At 34.7% G+C, this 17,533-nt stretch overlaps 1 long non-coding RNA gene across 1 annotated transcript; it reads left to right on the top strand.

Annotated features, from left to right (window-relative positions):
- Positions 1–10,211: 10,211 nt before the first annotated feature.
- Positions 10,212–16,221, top strand: LOC147846249 (uncharacterized). Its single transcript, XR_015478357.1, has 3 exons — positions 10,212–13,687; positions 13,875–14,195; positions 14,939–16,221. It is a non-coding gene; the product is annotated as an uncharacterized LOC147846249 (long non-coding RNA).
- The last annotated feature ends 1,312 nt before the right edge of the window (positions 16,222–17,533 follow it).

Below are 17,533 nucleotides of genomic sequence, written 5' to 3'. Positions count from 1 at the left end.
GCTGGATCTGGTTTTATCACATTCTGTATTGGACGTTGAAAATGAGCTTTACTCAGCCAGCAGAGGTCAAAATAAGCAGTAATGCAAACTTAGTCATAGACATAGATTTTCACTTGCAACTTGCTTTAACATGTTTAACAGTGCATGAAATGTTGTCTAAAACAAAAAGAAAATGCTTTTTAGTGGCTGGATCTGGTTTTATCACAATCTGAATTGAACGTTGAAAATGAGCTTTTCAGAGCCAGCAGAGGTCAAAATAAGCAGTAATGCAAACTCAGTCATAGACATAGATTTTCACTTGCAACTTGCTTTAACATGTTTAACAGTGCATGAAATGTTGTCTAAAACAAAAAGAATGATGCATTTTAGTGGCTGGATCTGGTTTTATCACATTCTGAATTGAACGTTGAAAATGAGCTTTTCAGAGCCAGCAGAGGTCAAAATAAGCAGTAATGCAAACTCAGTCATAGACATAGATTTTCACTTGCAACTTGCTTTAACATGTTTAACAGTGCATGAAATGTTGTCTAAAACAAAAAGAATGATGCATTTTAGTAGCTGGATCTGGTTTTATCACATTCTGCATTGGACGTTGAAAATGAGCTTTACTCAGCCAGCAGAGGTCAAAACAAGAAGTAATGCAAACTCAGTCAGAGACATAGATTTTCACTTGCAACTTTCTTAAACATATTTAACAGTGCATGAAATGTTGTCTAAAACAAAAAGAAAATGCTCTTTAGTGGCTGGATCTGGTTTTATTACATTCTGAATTGAACGTTGAAAATGAGCTTTTCAGAGCCAGCAGAGGTCAAAATAAGCAGTAATGCAAACTCAGTCATAGACATAGATTTTCACTTACAACTTGCTTTAACATGTTTAACAGTGCATGAAATGTTGTCTAAAACAAAAAGAAAATGCCTTTTAGTGGCTGGATCTGGTTTTATCACATTCTGAATTGAACGTTGAAAATGAGCTTTTCAGAGCTAGCAGAGGTCAAAATAAGCAGTAATGCAAACTCAGTCATAGACATAGATTTTCACTTGCAACTTGCTTTAACATGTTTAACAGTGCATGAAATGTTGTCTAAAACAAAAAGAATGATGTATTTTAGTAGCTGGATCTGGTTTTATCACATTCTGTATTGGACGTTGAAAATGAGCTTTACTCAGCCAGCAGAGGTCAAAATAAGCAGTAATGCAAACTTAGTCATAGACATAGATTTTCACTTGCAACTTGCTTTAACATGTTTAACAGTGCATGAAATGTTGTCTAAAACAAAAAGAATGATGCATTTTAGTAGCTGGATCTCAATTTATCACATTCTGCATTGGACGTTGAAAATGAGCTTTACCCAGCCAGTAGAGCTCAAAATAAGAAGTAATGCAAACTCAGTCAGAGACATAGATTTTCACTTGCAACTTTCTTAAACATATTTAACAGTGCATGAAATGTTGTCTAAAACAAAAAGAAAATGCTTTTTAGTGGCTGGATCTGGTTTCATCACATTCTGAATTGAACGTTAAAAATTAGCTTTTTACAGCCAGCAGAGGTCAAAATAAGCAGTAATGCAAACTCAGTCATAGACATAGATTTTCACTTGCAACTTGCTTTAACATGTTTAACAGTGCATGAAATGTTGTCTAAAACAAAAAGAATGATGCATTTTAGTAGCTGGATCTGGTTTTATCACATTCTGCATTGGACAATGAAAATGAGCTTTACTCAGCCGGCAGAGGTCAAAATAAGCAGTAATGCAAACTCAGTCAGAGACATATATTTTCACTTGCAACTTGCTTTAACATGTTTAACAGTGCATGAAATGTTGTCTAAAACAAAAAGAATGATGCATTTTAGTGGCTGGATCTGGTTTTATCACATTCTGAATTGAACGTTCAAAATGAGCTTTTCTCAGCCAGCAGAGGTCAAAATAAGCAGTAATGCAAACTCAGTCAGAGACATAGATTTTCACTTGCAACTTGCTTTAACATGTTTAACAGTGCATGAATTGTTGTCTAAACAAAAAGAATGATGCATTTTTGTGGCTGGATCTGGTTTTATTACATTCTGAATTGAACGTTGAAAATGAGCTGTTCTCAGCCAGCAGAGGTCAAAATAAGCATTAATGCAAACTCAGTCAGAGACATAGATTTTCACTTGCAACTTGCTTTAACATGTTTAACAGTGCATGAAATGTTGTCTAAAACAAAAAGAAAATGCTTTTTAGTGGCTGGATCTGGTTTTATCACATTCTGAATTGAACGTTGAAAATGAGCTTTTCAGAGCCAGCAGAGGTCAAAATAAGCAGTAATGCAAACTCAGTCATAGACATAGATTTTCACTTGCAACTTGCTTTAACATGTTTAACAGTGCATGAAATGTTGTCTAAAACAAAAAGAATGATGCATTTTAGTAGCTGGATCTGGTTTTATCACATTCTGCATTGGACGTTGAAAATGAGCTTTACTCAGCCAGCAGAGGTCAAAACAAGAAGTAATGCAAACTCAGTCATAGACATAGATTTTCACTTACAACTAGCTTTAACATGTTTAACAGTGCATGAAATGTTGTCTAAAACAAAAAGAAAATGCCTTTTAGTGGCTGGATCTGGTTTTATCACATTCTGAATTGAACGTTGAAAATGAGCTTTTCAGAGCTAGCAGAGGTCAAAATAAGCAGTAATGCAAACTCAGTCATAGACATAGATTTTCACTTGCAACTTGCTTTAACATGTTTAACAGTGCATGAAATGTTGTCTAAAACAAAAAGAATGATGTATTTTAGTAGCTGGATCTGGTTTTATCACATTCTGTATTGGACGTTGAAAATGAGCTTTACTCAGCCAGCAGAGGTCAAAATAAGCAGTAATGCAAACTTAGTCATAGACATAGATTTTCACTTGCAACTTGCTTTAACATGTTTAACAGTGCATGAAATGTTGTCTAAAACAAAAAGAATGATGCATTTTAGTAGTTGGATCTCAATTTATCACATTCTGCATTGGACGTTGAAAATGAGCTTTACCCAGCCAGTAGAGCTCAAAATAAGAAGTAATGCAAACTCAGTCAGAGACATAGATTTTCACTTGCAACTTTCTTAAACATATTTAACAGTGCATGAAATGTTGTCTAAAACAAAAAGAAAATGCTTTTTAGTGGCTGGATCTGGTTTTATCACATTCTGAATTGAACGTTAAAAATTAGCTTTTCACAGCCAGCAGAGGTCAAAATAAGCAGTAATGCAAACTCAGTCATAGACATAGATTTTCACTTGCAACTTGCTTTAACATGTTTAACAGTGCATGAAATGTTGTCTAAAACAAAAAGAATGATGAATTTTAGTAGCTGGATCTGGTTTTATCACATTCTGCATTGGACAATGAAAATGAGCTTTACTCAGCCAGCAGAGGTCAAAATAAGCAGTAATGCAAACTCAGTCAGAGACATAGATTTTCACTTGCAACTTGCTTTAACATGTTTAACAGTGCATGAAATGTTGTCTAAAACAAAAATAATTATGCATTTTATTAGCTGGATCTGGTTTTATCACATTCTGCATTGGACGTTGAAAATGAGCTTTACTCAGCCAACAGAGGTCAAAATAAGCAGTAATGCAAACTCAGTCAGAGACATAGATTTTCACTTGCAACTTTCCTAAACATATTTAACAGTGCATGAAATGTTGTCTAAAACAAAAAGAAAATGCTTTTTAGCGGCTGGATCTGGTTTTATCACATTCTGAATTGAACGTTGAAAATGAGCTTTTCAGAGCCAGCAGAGGTCAAAATAAGCAGTAATGCAAACTCAGTCATAGACATAGGTTTTCACTTGCAACTTGCTTTAACATGTTTAACAGTGCATGAAATGTTGTCTAAAACAAAAAGAATGATGCATTTTTGTGGCTGGATCTGGTTTTATCACAATCTGAATTGAACGTTGAAAATGAGCTTTTCACAGCCAGCAGAGGTCAAAATAAGCAGTAATGCAAACTCAGTCATAGACATAGATTTTCACTTGCAACTTGCTTTAACATGTTTAACAGTGCATGAAATGTTGCCTAAAACAAAAAGAATGATGCATTTTAGTAGCTGGATCTGGTTTTATCACATTCTGCATTGGACGTTGAAAATGAGCTTTACTCAGCCAGCAGAGGTCAAAATAAGCAGTAATGCAAACTCAGTCAGAGACATAGATTTTCACTTGCAACTTTCTTAAACATATTTAACAGTGCATGAAATGTTGTCTAAAACAAAAAGAAAATGCTTTTTAGTGGCTGGATCTGGTTTTATCACATTCTGAATTGAACGTTGAAAATGAGCTTTTCAGAGCCAGCAGAGGTCAAAATAAGCAGTAATGCAAACTCAGTCAGAGACATAGATTTTCACTTGCAACTTGCTTTAACATGTTTAACAGTGCATGAAATGTTGTCTAAAACAAAAAGAATGATGCATTTTAGTAGCTGGATCTGGTTTTATCACATTCTGTATTGGACGTTGAAAATGAGCTTTACTTAGCCAGTAGAGCTCAAAATAAGAAGTAATGCAAACTCAGTCAGAGACATAGATTTTCACTTGCAACTTGCTTTAACATGTTTAACAGTGCATGAAATGTTGTCTAAAACAAAAAGAATGATGTATTTTATTAGCTGGATCTGGTTCTATCACATTCTGTATTGGACGTTAAAAATGAGCTTTTCAGAGCCAGCAGAGGTCAAAATAAGCAGTAATGCAAACTCAGTCATAGACATAGGTTTTCACTTGCAACTTGCTTTAACATGTTTAACAGTGCATGAAATGTTGTCTAAAACAAAAAGAATGATGCATTTTAGTGGCTGGATCTGGTTTTATCACATTCTGAATTGAACGTTGAAAATGAGCTTTTCACAGCCAGCAGAGGTCAAAATAAGCAGTAATGCAAACTCAGTCATAGACATAGATTTTCACTTGCAACTTGCTTTAACATGTTTAACAGTGCATGAAATGTTGCCTAAAACAAAAAGAATGATGCATTTTAGTAGCTGGATCTGGTTTTATCACATTCTGCATTGGACGTTGAAAATGAGCTTTACTCAGCCAGCAGAGGTCAAAATAAGCAGTAATGCAAACTCAGTCAGAGACATAGATTTTCACTTGCAACTTTCTTAAACATATTTAACAGTGCATGAAATGTTGTCTAAAACAAAAAGAAAATGCTTTTTAGTGGCTGGATCTGGTTTTATCACATTCTGAATTGAACGTTGAAAATGAGCTTTTCAGAGCCAGCAGAGGTCAAAATAAGCAGTAATGCAAACTCAGTCAGAGACATAGATTTTCACTTGCAACTTGCTTTAACATGTTTAACAGTGCATGAAATGTTGTCTAAAACAAAAAGAATGATGCATTTTAGTAGCTGGATCTGGTTTTATCACATTCTGTATTGGACGTTGAAAATGAGCTTTACTTAGCCAGTAGAGCTCAAAATAAGAAGTAATGCAAACTCAGTCAGAGACATAGATTTTCCTTTGCAACTTGCTTTAACATGTTTAACAGTGCATGAAATGTTGTCTAAAACAAAAAGAATGATGCATTTTTGTGGCTGGATCTGGTTTTATCACATTCTGAATTGAACGTTGAAAATGAGCTGTTCTCAGCCAGCAGAGGTCAAAATAAGCAGTAATGCAAACTCAATCAGAGACAGATTTTCACTTGCAACTTGCTTTAACATGTTTAACAGTGCATGAAATGTTTTCTAAAACAAAAAGAATGATGCATTTTAGTAGCTGGATCTGGTTTTATCACATTCTGCATTGGACGTTGAAAATGAGCTTTACTCAGCCAGCAGAGGTCAAAATAAGCAGTAATGCAAACTCAGTCAGAGACATAGATTTCCACTTGCACCTTTCTTAAACATATTTAACAGTGCATGAAATGTTGTCTAAAACAAAAAGAAAATGCTTTTTAGCGGCTGGATCTGGTTTTATCACATTCTGAATTGAACGTTGAAAATGAGCTGTTCTCAGCTAGCAGAGGTCAAAATAAGCAGTAATGCAAACTCAGTCAGAGACATATATTTTCACTTGCAACTTGCTTTAACATGTTTAACAGTGCATGAAATGTTGTCTAAATCAAAAAGAATGATGCATTTTAGTGGCTGGATCTGGTTTTATCACATTCTGAATTGAACGTTCAAAATGAGCTTTTCTCAGCCAGCAGAGGTCAAAATAAGCAGTAATGCAAACTCAGTCAGAGACATAGATTTTCACTTGCAACTTGTTTAACATGTTTAACAGTGCATGAAATGTTGTCTAAAACAAAAAGAATGATGCATTTTAGTGGCTGGATCTGGTTTTATCACATTCTGAATTGAACGTTCAAAATGAGCTTTTCTCAGCCAGCAGAGGTCAAAATAAGCAGTAATGCAAACTCAGTCAGAGACATAGATTTTCACTTGCAACTTGCTTTAACATGTTTAACAGTGCATGAAATGTTGTCTAAAACAAAAAGAAAATGCTTTTTAGTGGCTGGATCTGGTTTTATCACAATCTGAATTGAACGTTGAAAATGAGCTTTTCAGAGCCAGCAGAGGTCAAAATAAGCAGTAATGCAAACTCAGTCATAGACATAGATTTTCACTAGCAACTTGCTTTAACATGTTTAACAGTGCATGAAATGTTGTCTAAAACAAAAAGAAAATGCTTTTTAGTGGCTGGATCTGGTTTCATCACATTCTGAATTGAACGTTAAAAATTAGCTTTTCACAGCCAGCAGAGGTCAAAATAAGCAGTAATGCAAACTCAGTCATAGACATATATTTTCACTTGCAACGTGCTTTAACATGTTTAACAGTGCATGAAATGTTGTCTAAAACAAAAAGAATGATGCATTTTAGTGGCTGGATCTGGTTTTATCACATTCTGAATTGAACGTTCAAAATGAGCTTTTCTCAGCCAGCAGAGGTCGAAATAAGCAGTAATGCAAACTCAGTCAGAGACATAGATTTTCACTTGCAACTTGCTTTAACATGTTTAACAGTGCATGAATTGTTGTCTAAACAAAAAGAATGATGCATTTTTGTGGCTGGATCTGGTTTTATCACAATCTGAATTGAACGTTGAAAATGAGCTTTTCAGAGCCAGCAGAGGTCAAAATAAGCAGTAATGCAAACTCAGTCATAGACATAGATTTTCACTTGCAACTTGCTTTAACATGTTTAACAGTGCATGAAATGTTGTCTAAAACAAAAAGAATGATGCATTTTAGTAGCTGGATCTGGTTTTATCACATTCTGCATTGGACGTTGAAAATGAGCTTTACTCAGCCAGCAGAGGTCAAAACAAGAAGTAATGCAAACTCAGTCAGAGACATAGATTTTCACTTGCAACTTTCTTAAACATATTTAACAGTGCATGAAATGTTGTCTAAAACAAAAAGAAAATGCTCTTTAGTGGCTGGATCTGGTTTTATTACATTCTGAATTGAACGTTGAAAATGAGCTTTTCAGAGCCAGCAGAGGTCAAAATAAGCAGTAATGCAAACTCAGTCATAGACATAGATTTTCACTTACAACTTGCTTTAACATGTTTAACAGTGCATGAAATGTTGTCTAAAACAAAAAGAAAATGCCTTTTAGTGGCTGGATCTGGTTTTATCACATTCTGAATTGAACGTTGAAAATGAGCTTTTCAGAGCTAGCAGAGGTCAAAATAAGCAGTAATGCAAACTCAGTCATAGACATAGATTTTCACTTGCAACTTGCTTTAACATGTTTAACAGTGCATGAAATGTTGTCTAAAACAAAAAGAATGATGTATTTTAGTAGCTGGATCTGGTTTTATCACATTCTGTATTGGACGTTGAAAATGAGCTTTACTCAGCCAGCAGAGGTCAAAATAATCAGTAATGCAAACTTAGTCATAGACATAGATTTTCACTTGCAACTTGCTTTAACATGTTTAACAGTGCATGAAATGTTGTCTAAAACAAAAAGAATAATGCAATTTAGTAGCTGGATCTCAATTTATCACATTCTGCATTGGACGTTGAAAATGAGCTTTACCCAGCCAGTAGAGCTCAAAATAAGAAGTAATGCAAACTCAGTCAGAGACATAGATTTTCACTTGCAACTTTCTTAAACATATTTAACAGTGCATGAAATGTTGTCTAAAACAAAAAGAAAATGCTTTTTAGTGGCTGGATCTTGTTTTATCACATTCTGAATTGAACGTTAAAAATTAGCTTTTCACAGCCAGCAGAGGTCAAAATAAGCAGTAATGCAAACTCAGTCATAGACATAGATTTTCACTTGCAACTTGCTTTAACATGTTTAACAGTGCATGAAATGTTGTCTAAAACAAAAAGAATTATGCATTTTAGTAGCTGGATCTGGTTTTATCACATTCTGCATTGGACGTTGAAAATGAGCTTTACTCAGCCAACAGAGGTCAAAATAAGCAGTAATGCAAACTCAGTCAGAGACATAGATTTTCACTTGCAACTTTCCTAAACATATTTAACAGTGCATGAAATGTTGTCTAAAACAAAAAGAAAATGCTTTTTAGCGGCTGGATCTGGTTTTATCACATTCTGAATTGAACGTTGAAAATGAGCTTTTCAGAGCCAGCAGAGGTCAAAATAAGCAGTAATGCAAACTCAGTCAGAGACATAGATTTTCACTTGCAACTTGCTTTAACATGTTTAACAGAGCATGAAATGTTGTCTAAAACAAAAAGAATGATGCATTTTAGTAGCTGGATCTGGTTTTATCACATTCTGAATTGAACGTTGAAAATGAGCTTTTCTCAGCCAGCAGAGGTCAAAATAAGCAGTAATGCAAACTCAGTCAGAGACATAGATTTTCACTTGCAACTTGCTTTAACATGTTTAACAGTGCATGAATTGTTGTCTAAAACAAAAAGAATGATGCATTTTTGTGGCTGGATCTGGTTTTATCACATTCTGAATTGAACGTTGAAAATGAGCTGTTCTCAGCCAGCAGAGGTCAAAATAAGCATTAATGCAAACTTAGTCAGAGACATAGATTTTCACTTGCAACTTGCTTTAACATGTTTAACAGTGCATGAAATGTTGTCTAAAACAAAAAGAAAATGCTTTTTAGTGGCTGGATCTGGTTTTATCACATTCTGAATTGAACGTTGAAAATGAGCTTTTCAGAGCCAGCAGAAGTCAAAATAAGCAGTAATGCAAACTCAGTCATAGACATAGATTTTCACTTGCAACTTGCTTTAACATGTTTAACAGTGCATGAAATGTTGTCTAAAACAAAAAGAATGATGTATTTTATTAGCTGGATCTGGTTTTATCACATTCTGTATTGGACGTTAAAAATGAGCTTTTCACAGCCAGCAGAGGTCAAAATAAGCAGTAATGCAAACTCAGTCATAGACATAGGTTTTCACTTGCAACTTGCTTTAACATGTTTAACAGTGCATGAAATGTTGTCTAAAACAAAAAGAATGATGCATTTTAGTGGCTGGATCTGGTTTTATCACATTCTGAATTGAACGTTGAAAATGAGCTTTTCACAGCCAGCAGAGGTCAAAATAAGCAGTAATGCAAACTCAGTCATAGACATAGATTTTCACTTGCAACTTGCTTTAACATGTTTAACAGTGCATGAAATGTTGCCTAAAACAAAAAGAATGATGCATTTTAGTAGCTGGATCTGGTTTTATCACATTCTGCATTGGACGTTGAAAATGAGCTTTACTCAGCCAGCAGAGGTCAAAATAAGCAGTAATGCAAACTCAGTCAGAGACATAGATTTTCACTTGCAACTTTCTTAAACATATTTAACAGTGCATGAAATGTTGTCTAAAACAAAAAGAAAATGCTTTTTAGTGGCTGGATCTGGTTTTATCACATTCTGAATTGAACGTTGAAAATGAGCTTTTCAGAGCCAGCAGAGGTCAAAATAAGCAGTAATGCAAACTCAGTCAGAGACATAGATTTTCACTTGCAACTTGCTTTAACATGTTTAACAGTGCATGAAATGTTGTCTAAAACAAAAAGAATGATGCATTTTAGTAGCTGGATCTGGTTTTATCACATTCTGTATTGGACGTTGAAAATGAGCTTTACTTAGCCAGTAGAGCTCAAAATAAGAAGTAATGCAAACTCAGTCAGAGACATAGATTTTCACTTGCAACTTGCTTTAACATGTTTAACAGTGCATGAAATGTTGTCTAAAACAAAAAGAATGATGCATTTTAGTAGTTGGATCTCAATTTATCACATTCTGCATTGGACGTTGAAAATGAGCTTTACCCAGCCAGTAGAGCTCAAAATAAGAAGTAATGCAAACTCAGTCAGAGACATAGATTTTCACTTGCAACTTTCTTAAACATATTTAACAGTGCATGAAATGTTGTCTAAAACAAAAAGAAAATGCTTTTTAGTGGCTGGATCTGGTTTTATCACATTCTGAATTGAACGTTAAAAATTAGCTTTTCACAGCCAGCAGAGGTCAAAATAAGCAGTAATGCAAACTCAGTCATAGACATAGATTTTCACTTGCAACTTGCTTTAACATGTTTAACAGTGCATGAAATGTTGTCTAAAACAAAAAGAATGATGAATTTTAGTAGCTGGATCTGGTTTTATCACATTCTGCATTGGACAATGAAAATGAGCTTTACTCAGCCAGCAGAGGTCAAAATAAGCAGTAATGCAAACTCAGTCAGAGACATAGATTTTCACTTGCAACTTGCTTTAACATGTTTAACAGTGCATGAAATGTTGTCTAAAACAAAAAGAATTATGCATTTTAGTAGCTGGATCTGGTTTTATCACATTCTGCATTGGACGTTGAAAATGAGCTTTACTCAGCCAACAGAGGTCAAAATAAGCAGTAATGCAAACTCAGTCAGAGACATAGATTTTCACTTGCAACTTTCCTAAACATATTTAACAGTGCATGAAATGTTGTCTAAAACAAAAAGAAAATGCTTTTTAGCGGCTGGATCTGGTTTTATCACATTCTGAATTTAACGTTGAAAATGAGCTTTTCAGAGCCAGCAGAGGTCAAAATAAGCAGTAATGCAAACTCAGTCATAGACATAGATTTTCACTTGCAACTTGCTTTAACATGTTTAACAGTGCATGAAATGTTGTCTAAAACAAAAAGAATGATGTATTTTATTAGCTGGATCTGGTTTTATCACATTCTGTATTGGACGTTAAAAATGAGCTTTTCACAGCCAGCAGAGGTCAAAATAAGCAGTAATGCAAACTCAGTCATAGACATAGGTTTTCACTTGCAACTTGCTTTAACATGTTTAACAGTGCATGAAATGTTGTCTAAAACAAAAAGAATGATGCATTTTAGTGGCTGGATCTGGTTTTATCACATTCTGAATTGAACGTTGAAAATGAGCTTTTCACAGCCAGCAGAGGTCAAAATAAGCAGTAATGCAAACTCAGTCATAGACATAGATTTTCACTTGCAACTTGCTTTAACATGTTTAACAGTGCATGAAATGTTGCCTAAAACAAAAAGAATGATGCATTTTAGTAGCTGGATCTGGTTTTATCACATTCTGCATTGGACGTTGAAAATGAGCTTTACTCAGCCAGCAGAGGTCAAAATAAGCAGTAATGCAAACTCAGTCAGAGACATAGATTTTCACTTGCAACTTTCTTAAACATATTTAACAGTGCATGAAATGTTGTCTAAAACAAAAAGAAAATGCTTTTTAGTGGCTGGATCTGGTTTTATCACATTCTGAATTGAACGTTGAAAATGAGCTTTTCAGAGCCAGCAGAGGTCAAAATAAGCAGTAATGCAAACTCAGTCAGAGACATAGATTTTCACTTGCAACTTGCTTTAACATGTTTAACAGTGCATGAAATGTTGTCTAAAACAAAAAGAATGATGCATTTTAGTAGCTGGATCTGGTTTTATCACATTCTGTATTGGACGTTGAAAATGAGCTTTACTTAGCCAGTAGAGCTCAAAATAAGAAGTAATGCAAACTCAGTCAGAGACATAGATTTTCACTTGCAACTTGCTTTAACATGTTTAACAGTGCATGAAATGTTGTCTAAAACAAAAAGAATGATGTATTTTATTAGCTGGATCTGGTTTTATCACATTCTGTATTGGACGTTAAAAATGAGCTTTTCACAGCCAGCAGAGGTCAAAATAAGCAGTAATGCAAACTCAGTCATAGACATAGGTTTTCACTTGCAACTTGCTTTAACATGTTTAACAGTGCATGAAATGTTGTCTAAAACAAAAAGAATGATGCATTTTAGTGGCTGGATCTGGTTTTATCACATTCTGAATTGAACGTTGAAAATGAGCTTTTCACAGCCAGCAGAGGTCAAAATAAGCAGTAATGCAAACTCAGTCATAGACATAGATTTTCACTTGCAACTTGCTTTAACATGTTTAACAGTGCATGAAATGTTGCCTAAAACAAAAAGAATGATGCATTTTAGTAGCTGGATCTGGTTTTATCACATTCTGCATTGGACGTTGAAAATGAGCTTTACTCAGCCAGCAGAGGTCAAAATAAGCAGTAATGCAAACTCAGTCAGAGACATAGATTTTCACTTGCAACTTTCTTAAACATATTTAACAGTGCATGAAATGTTGTCTAAAACAAAAAGAAAATGCTTTTTAGTGGCTGGATCTGGTTTTATCACATTCTGAATTGAACGTTGAAAATGAGCTTTTCAGAGCCAGCAGAGGTCAAAATAAGCAGTAATGCAAACTCAGTCAGAGACATAGATTTTCACTTGCAACTTGCTTTAACATGTTTAACAGTGCATGAAATGTTGTCTAAAACAAAAAGAATGATGCATTTTAGTAGCTGGATCTGGTTTTATCACATTCTGTATTGGACGTTGAAAATGAGCTTTACTTAGCCAGTAGAGCTCAAAATAAGAAGTAATGCAAACTCAGTCAGAGACATAGATTTTCCTTTGCAACTTGCTTTAACATGTTTAACAGTGCATGAAATGTTGTCTAAAACAAAAAGAATGATGCATTTTTGTGGCTGGATCTGGTTTTATCACATTCTGAATTGAACGTTGAAAATGAGCTGTTCTCAGCCAGCAGAGGTCAAAATAAGCAGTAATGCAAACTCAATCAGAGACAGATTTTCACTTGCAACTTGCTTTAACATGTTTAACAGTGCATGAAATGTTTTCTAAAACAAAAAGAATGATGCATTTTAGTAGCTGGATCTGGTTTTATCACATTCTGCATTGGACGTTGAAAATGAGCTTTACTCAGCCAGCAGAGGTCAAAATAAGCAGTAATGCAAACTCAGTCAGAGACATAGATTTCCACTTGCACCTTTCTTAAACATATTTAACAGTGCATGAAATGTTGTCTAAAACAAAAAGAAAATGCTTTTTAGCGGCTGGATCTGGTTTTATCACATTCTGAATTGAACGTTGAAAATGAGCTGTTCTCAGCTAGCAGAGGTCAAAATAAGCAGTAATGCAAACTCAGTCAGAGACATATATTTTCACTTGCAACTTGCTTTAACATGTTTAACAGTGCATGAAATGTTGTCTAAATCAAAAAGAATGATGCATTTTAGTGGCTGGATCTGGTTTTATCACATTCTGAATTGAACGTTCAAAATGAGCTTTTCTCAGCCAGCAGAGGTCAAAATAAGCAGTAATGCAAACTCAGTCAGAGACATAGATTTTCACTTGCAACTTGCTTTAACATGTTTAACAGTGCATGAAATGTTGTCTAAAACAAAAAGAATGATGCATTTTAGTGGCTGGATCTGGTTTTATCACATTCTGAATTGAACGTTCAAAATGAGCTTTTCTCAGCCAGCAGAGGTCAAAATAAGCAGTAATGCAAACTCAGTCAGAGACATAGATTTTCACTTGCAACTTGCTTTAACATGTTTAACAGTGCATGAATTGTTGTCTAAACAAAAAGAATGATGCATTTTTGTGGCTGGATCTGGTTTTATTACATTCTGAATTGAACGTTGAAAATGAGCTGTTCTCAGCCAGCAGAGGTCAAAATAAGCATTAATGCAAACTCAGTCAGAGACATAGATTTTCACTTGCAACTTGCTTTAACATGTTTAACAGTGCATGAAATGTTGTCTAAAACAAAAAGAAAATGCTTTTTAGTGGCTGGATCTGGTTTTATCACAATCTGAATTGAACGTTGAAAATGAGCTTTTCAGAGCCAGCAGAGGTCAAAATAAGCAGTAATGCAAACTCAGTCATAGACATAGATTTTCACTAGCAACTTGCTTTAACATGTTTAACAGTGCATGAAATGTTGTCTAAAACAAAAAGAAAATGCTTTTTAGTGGCTGGATCTGGTTTCATCACATTCTGAATTGAACGTTAAAAATTAGCTTTTCACAGCCAGCAGAGGTCAAAATAAGCAGTAATGCAAACTCAGTCATAGACATATATTTTCACTTGCAACGTGCTTTAACATGTTTAACAGTGCATGAAATGTTGTCTAAAACAAAAAGAATGATGCATTTTAGTGGCTGGATCTGGTTTTATCACATTCTGAATTGAACGTTCAAAATGAGCTTTTCTCAGCCAGCAGAGGTCGAAATAAGCAGTAATGCAAACTCAGTCAGAGACATAGATTTTCACTTGCAACTTGCTTTAACATGTTTAACAGTGCATGAATTGTTGTCTAAACAAAAAGAATGATGCATTTTTGTGGCTGGATCTGGTTTTATCACAATCTGAATTGAACGTTGAAAATGAGCTTTTCAGAGCCAGCAGAGGTCAAAATAAGCAGTAATGCAAACTCAGTCATAGACATAGATTTTCACTTGCAACTTGCTTTAACATGTTTAACAGTGCATGAAATGTTGTCTAAAACAAAAAGAATGATGCATTTTAGTAGCTGGATCTGGTTTTATCACATTCTGCATTGGACGTTGAAAATGAGCTTTACTCAGCCAGCAGAGGTCAAAACAAGAAGTAATGCAAACTCAGTCAGAGACATAGATTTTCACTTGCAACTTTCTTAAACATATTTAACAGTGCATGAAATGTTGTCTAAAACAAAAAGAAAATGCTCTTTAGTGGCTGGATCTGGTTTTATTACATTCTGAATTGAACGTTGAAAATGAGCTTTTCAGAGCCAGCAGAGGTCAAAATAAGCAGTAATGCAAACTCAGTCATAGACATAGATTTTCACTTACAACTTGCTTTAACATGTTTAACAGTGCATGAAATGTTGTCTAAAACAAAAAGAAAATGCCTTTTAGTGGCTGGATCTGGTTTTATCACATTCTGAATTGAACGTTGAAAATGAGCTTTTCAGAGCTAGCAGAGGTCAAAATAAGCAGTAATGCAAACTCAGTCATAGACATAGATTTTCACTTGCAACTTGCTTTAACATGTTTAACAGTGCATGAAATGTTGTCTAAAACAAAAAGAATGATGTATTTTAGTAGCTGGATCTGGTTTTATCACATTCTGTATTGGACGTTGAAAATGAGCTTTACTCAGCCAGCAGAGGTCAAAATAATCAGTAATGCAAACTTAGTCATAGACATAGATTTTCACTTGCAACTTGCTTTAACATGTTTAACAGTGCATGAAATGTTGTCTAAAACAAAAAGAATAATGCAATTTAGTAGCTGGATCTCAATTTATCACATTCTGCATTGGACGTTGAAAATGAGCTTTACCCAGCCAGTAGAGCTCAAAATAAGAAGTAATGCAAACTCAGTCAGAGACATAGATTTTCACTTGCAACTTTCTTAAACATATTTAACAGTGCATGAAATGTTGTCTAAAACAAAAAGAAAATGCTTTTTAGTGGCTGGATCTTGTTTTATCACATTCTGAATTGAACGTTAAAAATTAGCTTTTCACAGCCAGCAGAGGTCAAAATAAGCAGTAATGCAAACTCAGTCATAGACATAGATTTTCACTTGCAACTTGCTTTAACATGTTTAACAGTGCATGAAATGTTGTCTAAAACAAAAAGAATTATGCATTTTAGTAGCTGGATCTGGTTTTATCACATTCTGCATTGGACGTTGAAAATGAGCTTTACTCAGCCAACAGAGGTCAAAATAAGCAGTAATGCAAACTCAGTCAGAGACATAGATTTTCACTTGCAACTTTCCTAAACATATTTAACAGTGCATGAAATGTTGTCTAAAACAAAAAGAAAATGCTTTTTAGCGGCTGAATCTGGTTTTATCACATTCTGAATTGAACGTTGAAAATGAGCTTTTCAGAGCCAGCAGAGGTCAAAATAAGCAGTAATGCAAACTCAGTCAGAGACATAGATTTTCACTTGCAACTTGCTTTAACATGTTTAACAGAGCATGAAATGTTGTCTAAAACAAAAAGAATGATGCATTTTAGTAGCTGGATCTGGTTTTATCACATTCTGAATTGAACGTTGAAAATGAGCTTTTCTCAGCCAGCAGAGGTCAAAATAAGCAGTAATGCAAACTCAGTCAGAGACATAGATTTTCACTTGCAACTTGCTTTAACATGTTTAACAGTGCATGAATTGTTGTCTAAAACAAAAAGAATGATGCATTTTTGTGGCTGGATCTGGTTTTATCACATTCTGAATTGAACGTTGAAAATGAGCTGTTCTCAGCCAGCAGAGGTCAAAATAAGCATTAATGCAAACTTAGTCAGAGACATAGATTTTCACTTGCAACTTGCTTTAACATGTTTAACAGTGCATGAAATGTTGTCTAAAACAAAAAGAAAATGCTTTTTAGTGGCTGGATCTGGTTTTATCACATTCTGAATTGAACGTTGAAAATGAGCTTTTCAGAGCCAGCAGAAGTCAAAATAAGCAGTAATGCAAACTCAGTCATAGACATAGATTTTCACTTGCAACTTGCTTTAACATGTTTAACAGTGCATGAAATGTTGTCTAAAACAAAAAGAATGATGTATTTTATTAGCTGGATCTGGTTTTATCACATTCTGTATTGGACGTTAAAAATGAGCTTTTCACAGCCAGCAGAGGTCAAAATAAGCAGTAATGCAAACTCAGTCATAGACATAGGTTTTCACTTGCAACTTGCTTTAACATGTTTAACAGTGCATGAAATGTTGTCTAAAACAAAAAGAATGATGCATTTTAGTGGCTGGATCTGGTTTTATCACATTCTGAATTGAACGTTGAAAATGAGCTTTTCACAGCCAGCAGAGGTCAAAATAAGCAGTAATGCAAACTCAGTCATAGACATAGATTTTCACTTGCAACTTGCTTTAACATGTTTAACAGTGCATGAAATGTTGCCTAAAACAAAAAGAATGATGCATTTTAGTAGCTGGATCTGGTTTTATCACATTCTGAATTGAACGTTGAAAATGAGCTGTTCTCAGCTAGCAGAGGTCAAAATAAGCAGTAATGCAAACTCAGTCAGAGACATATATTTTCACTTGCAACTTGCTTTAACATGTTTAACAGTGCATGAAATGTTGTCTAAATCAAAAAGAATGATGCATTTTAGTGGCTGGATCTGGTTTTATCACATTCTGAATTGAACGTTCAAAATGAGCTTTTCTCAGCCAGCAGAGGTCAAAATAAGCAGTAATGCAAAC

Source organism: Danio rerio, chromosome 2 (genome assembly GCF_052040795.2).
Source record: "Danio rerio strain M-AB ecotype USA chromosome 2, GRCz13ab, whole genome shotgun sequence".
Classification (NCBI taxonomy): Eukaryota; Metazoa; Chordata; class Actinopteri; order Cypriniformes; family Danionidae; genus Danio; species Danio rerio.
This window is presented reverse-complemented; position numbering and strand designations above follow the sequence as displayed.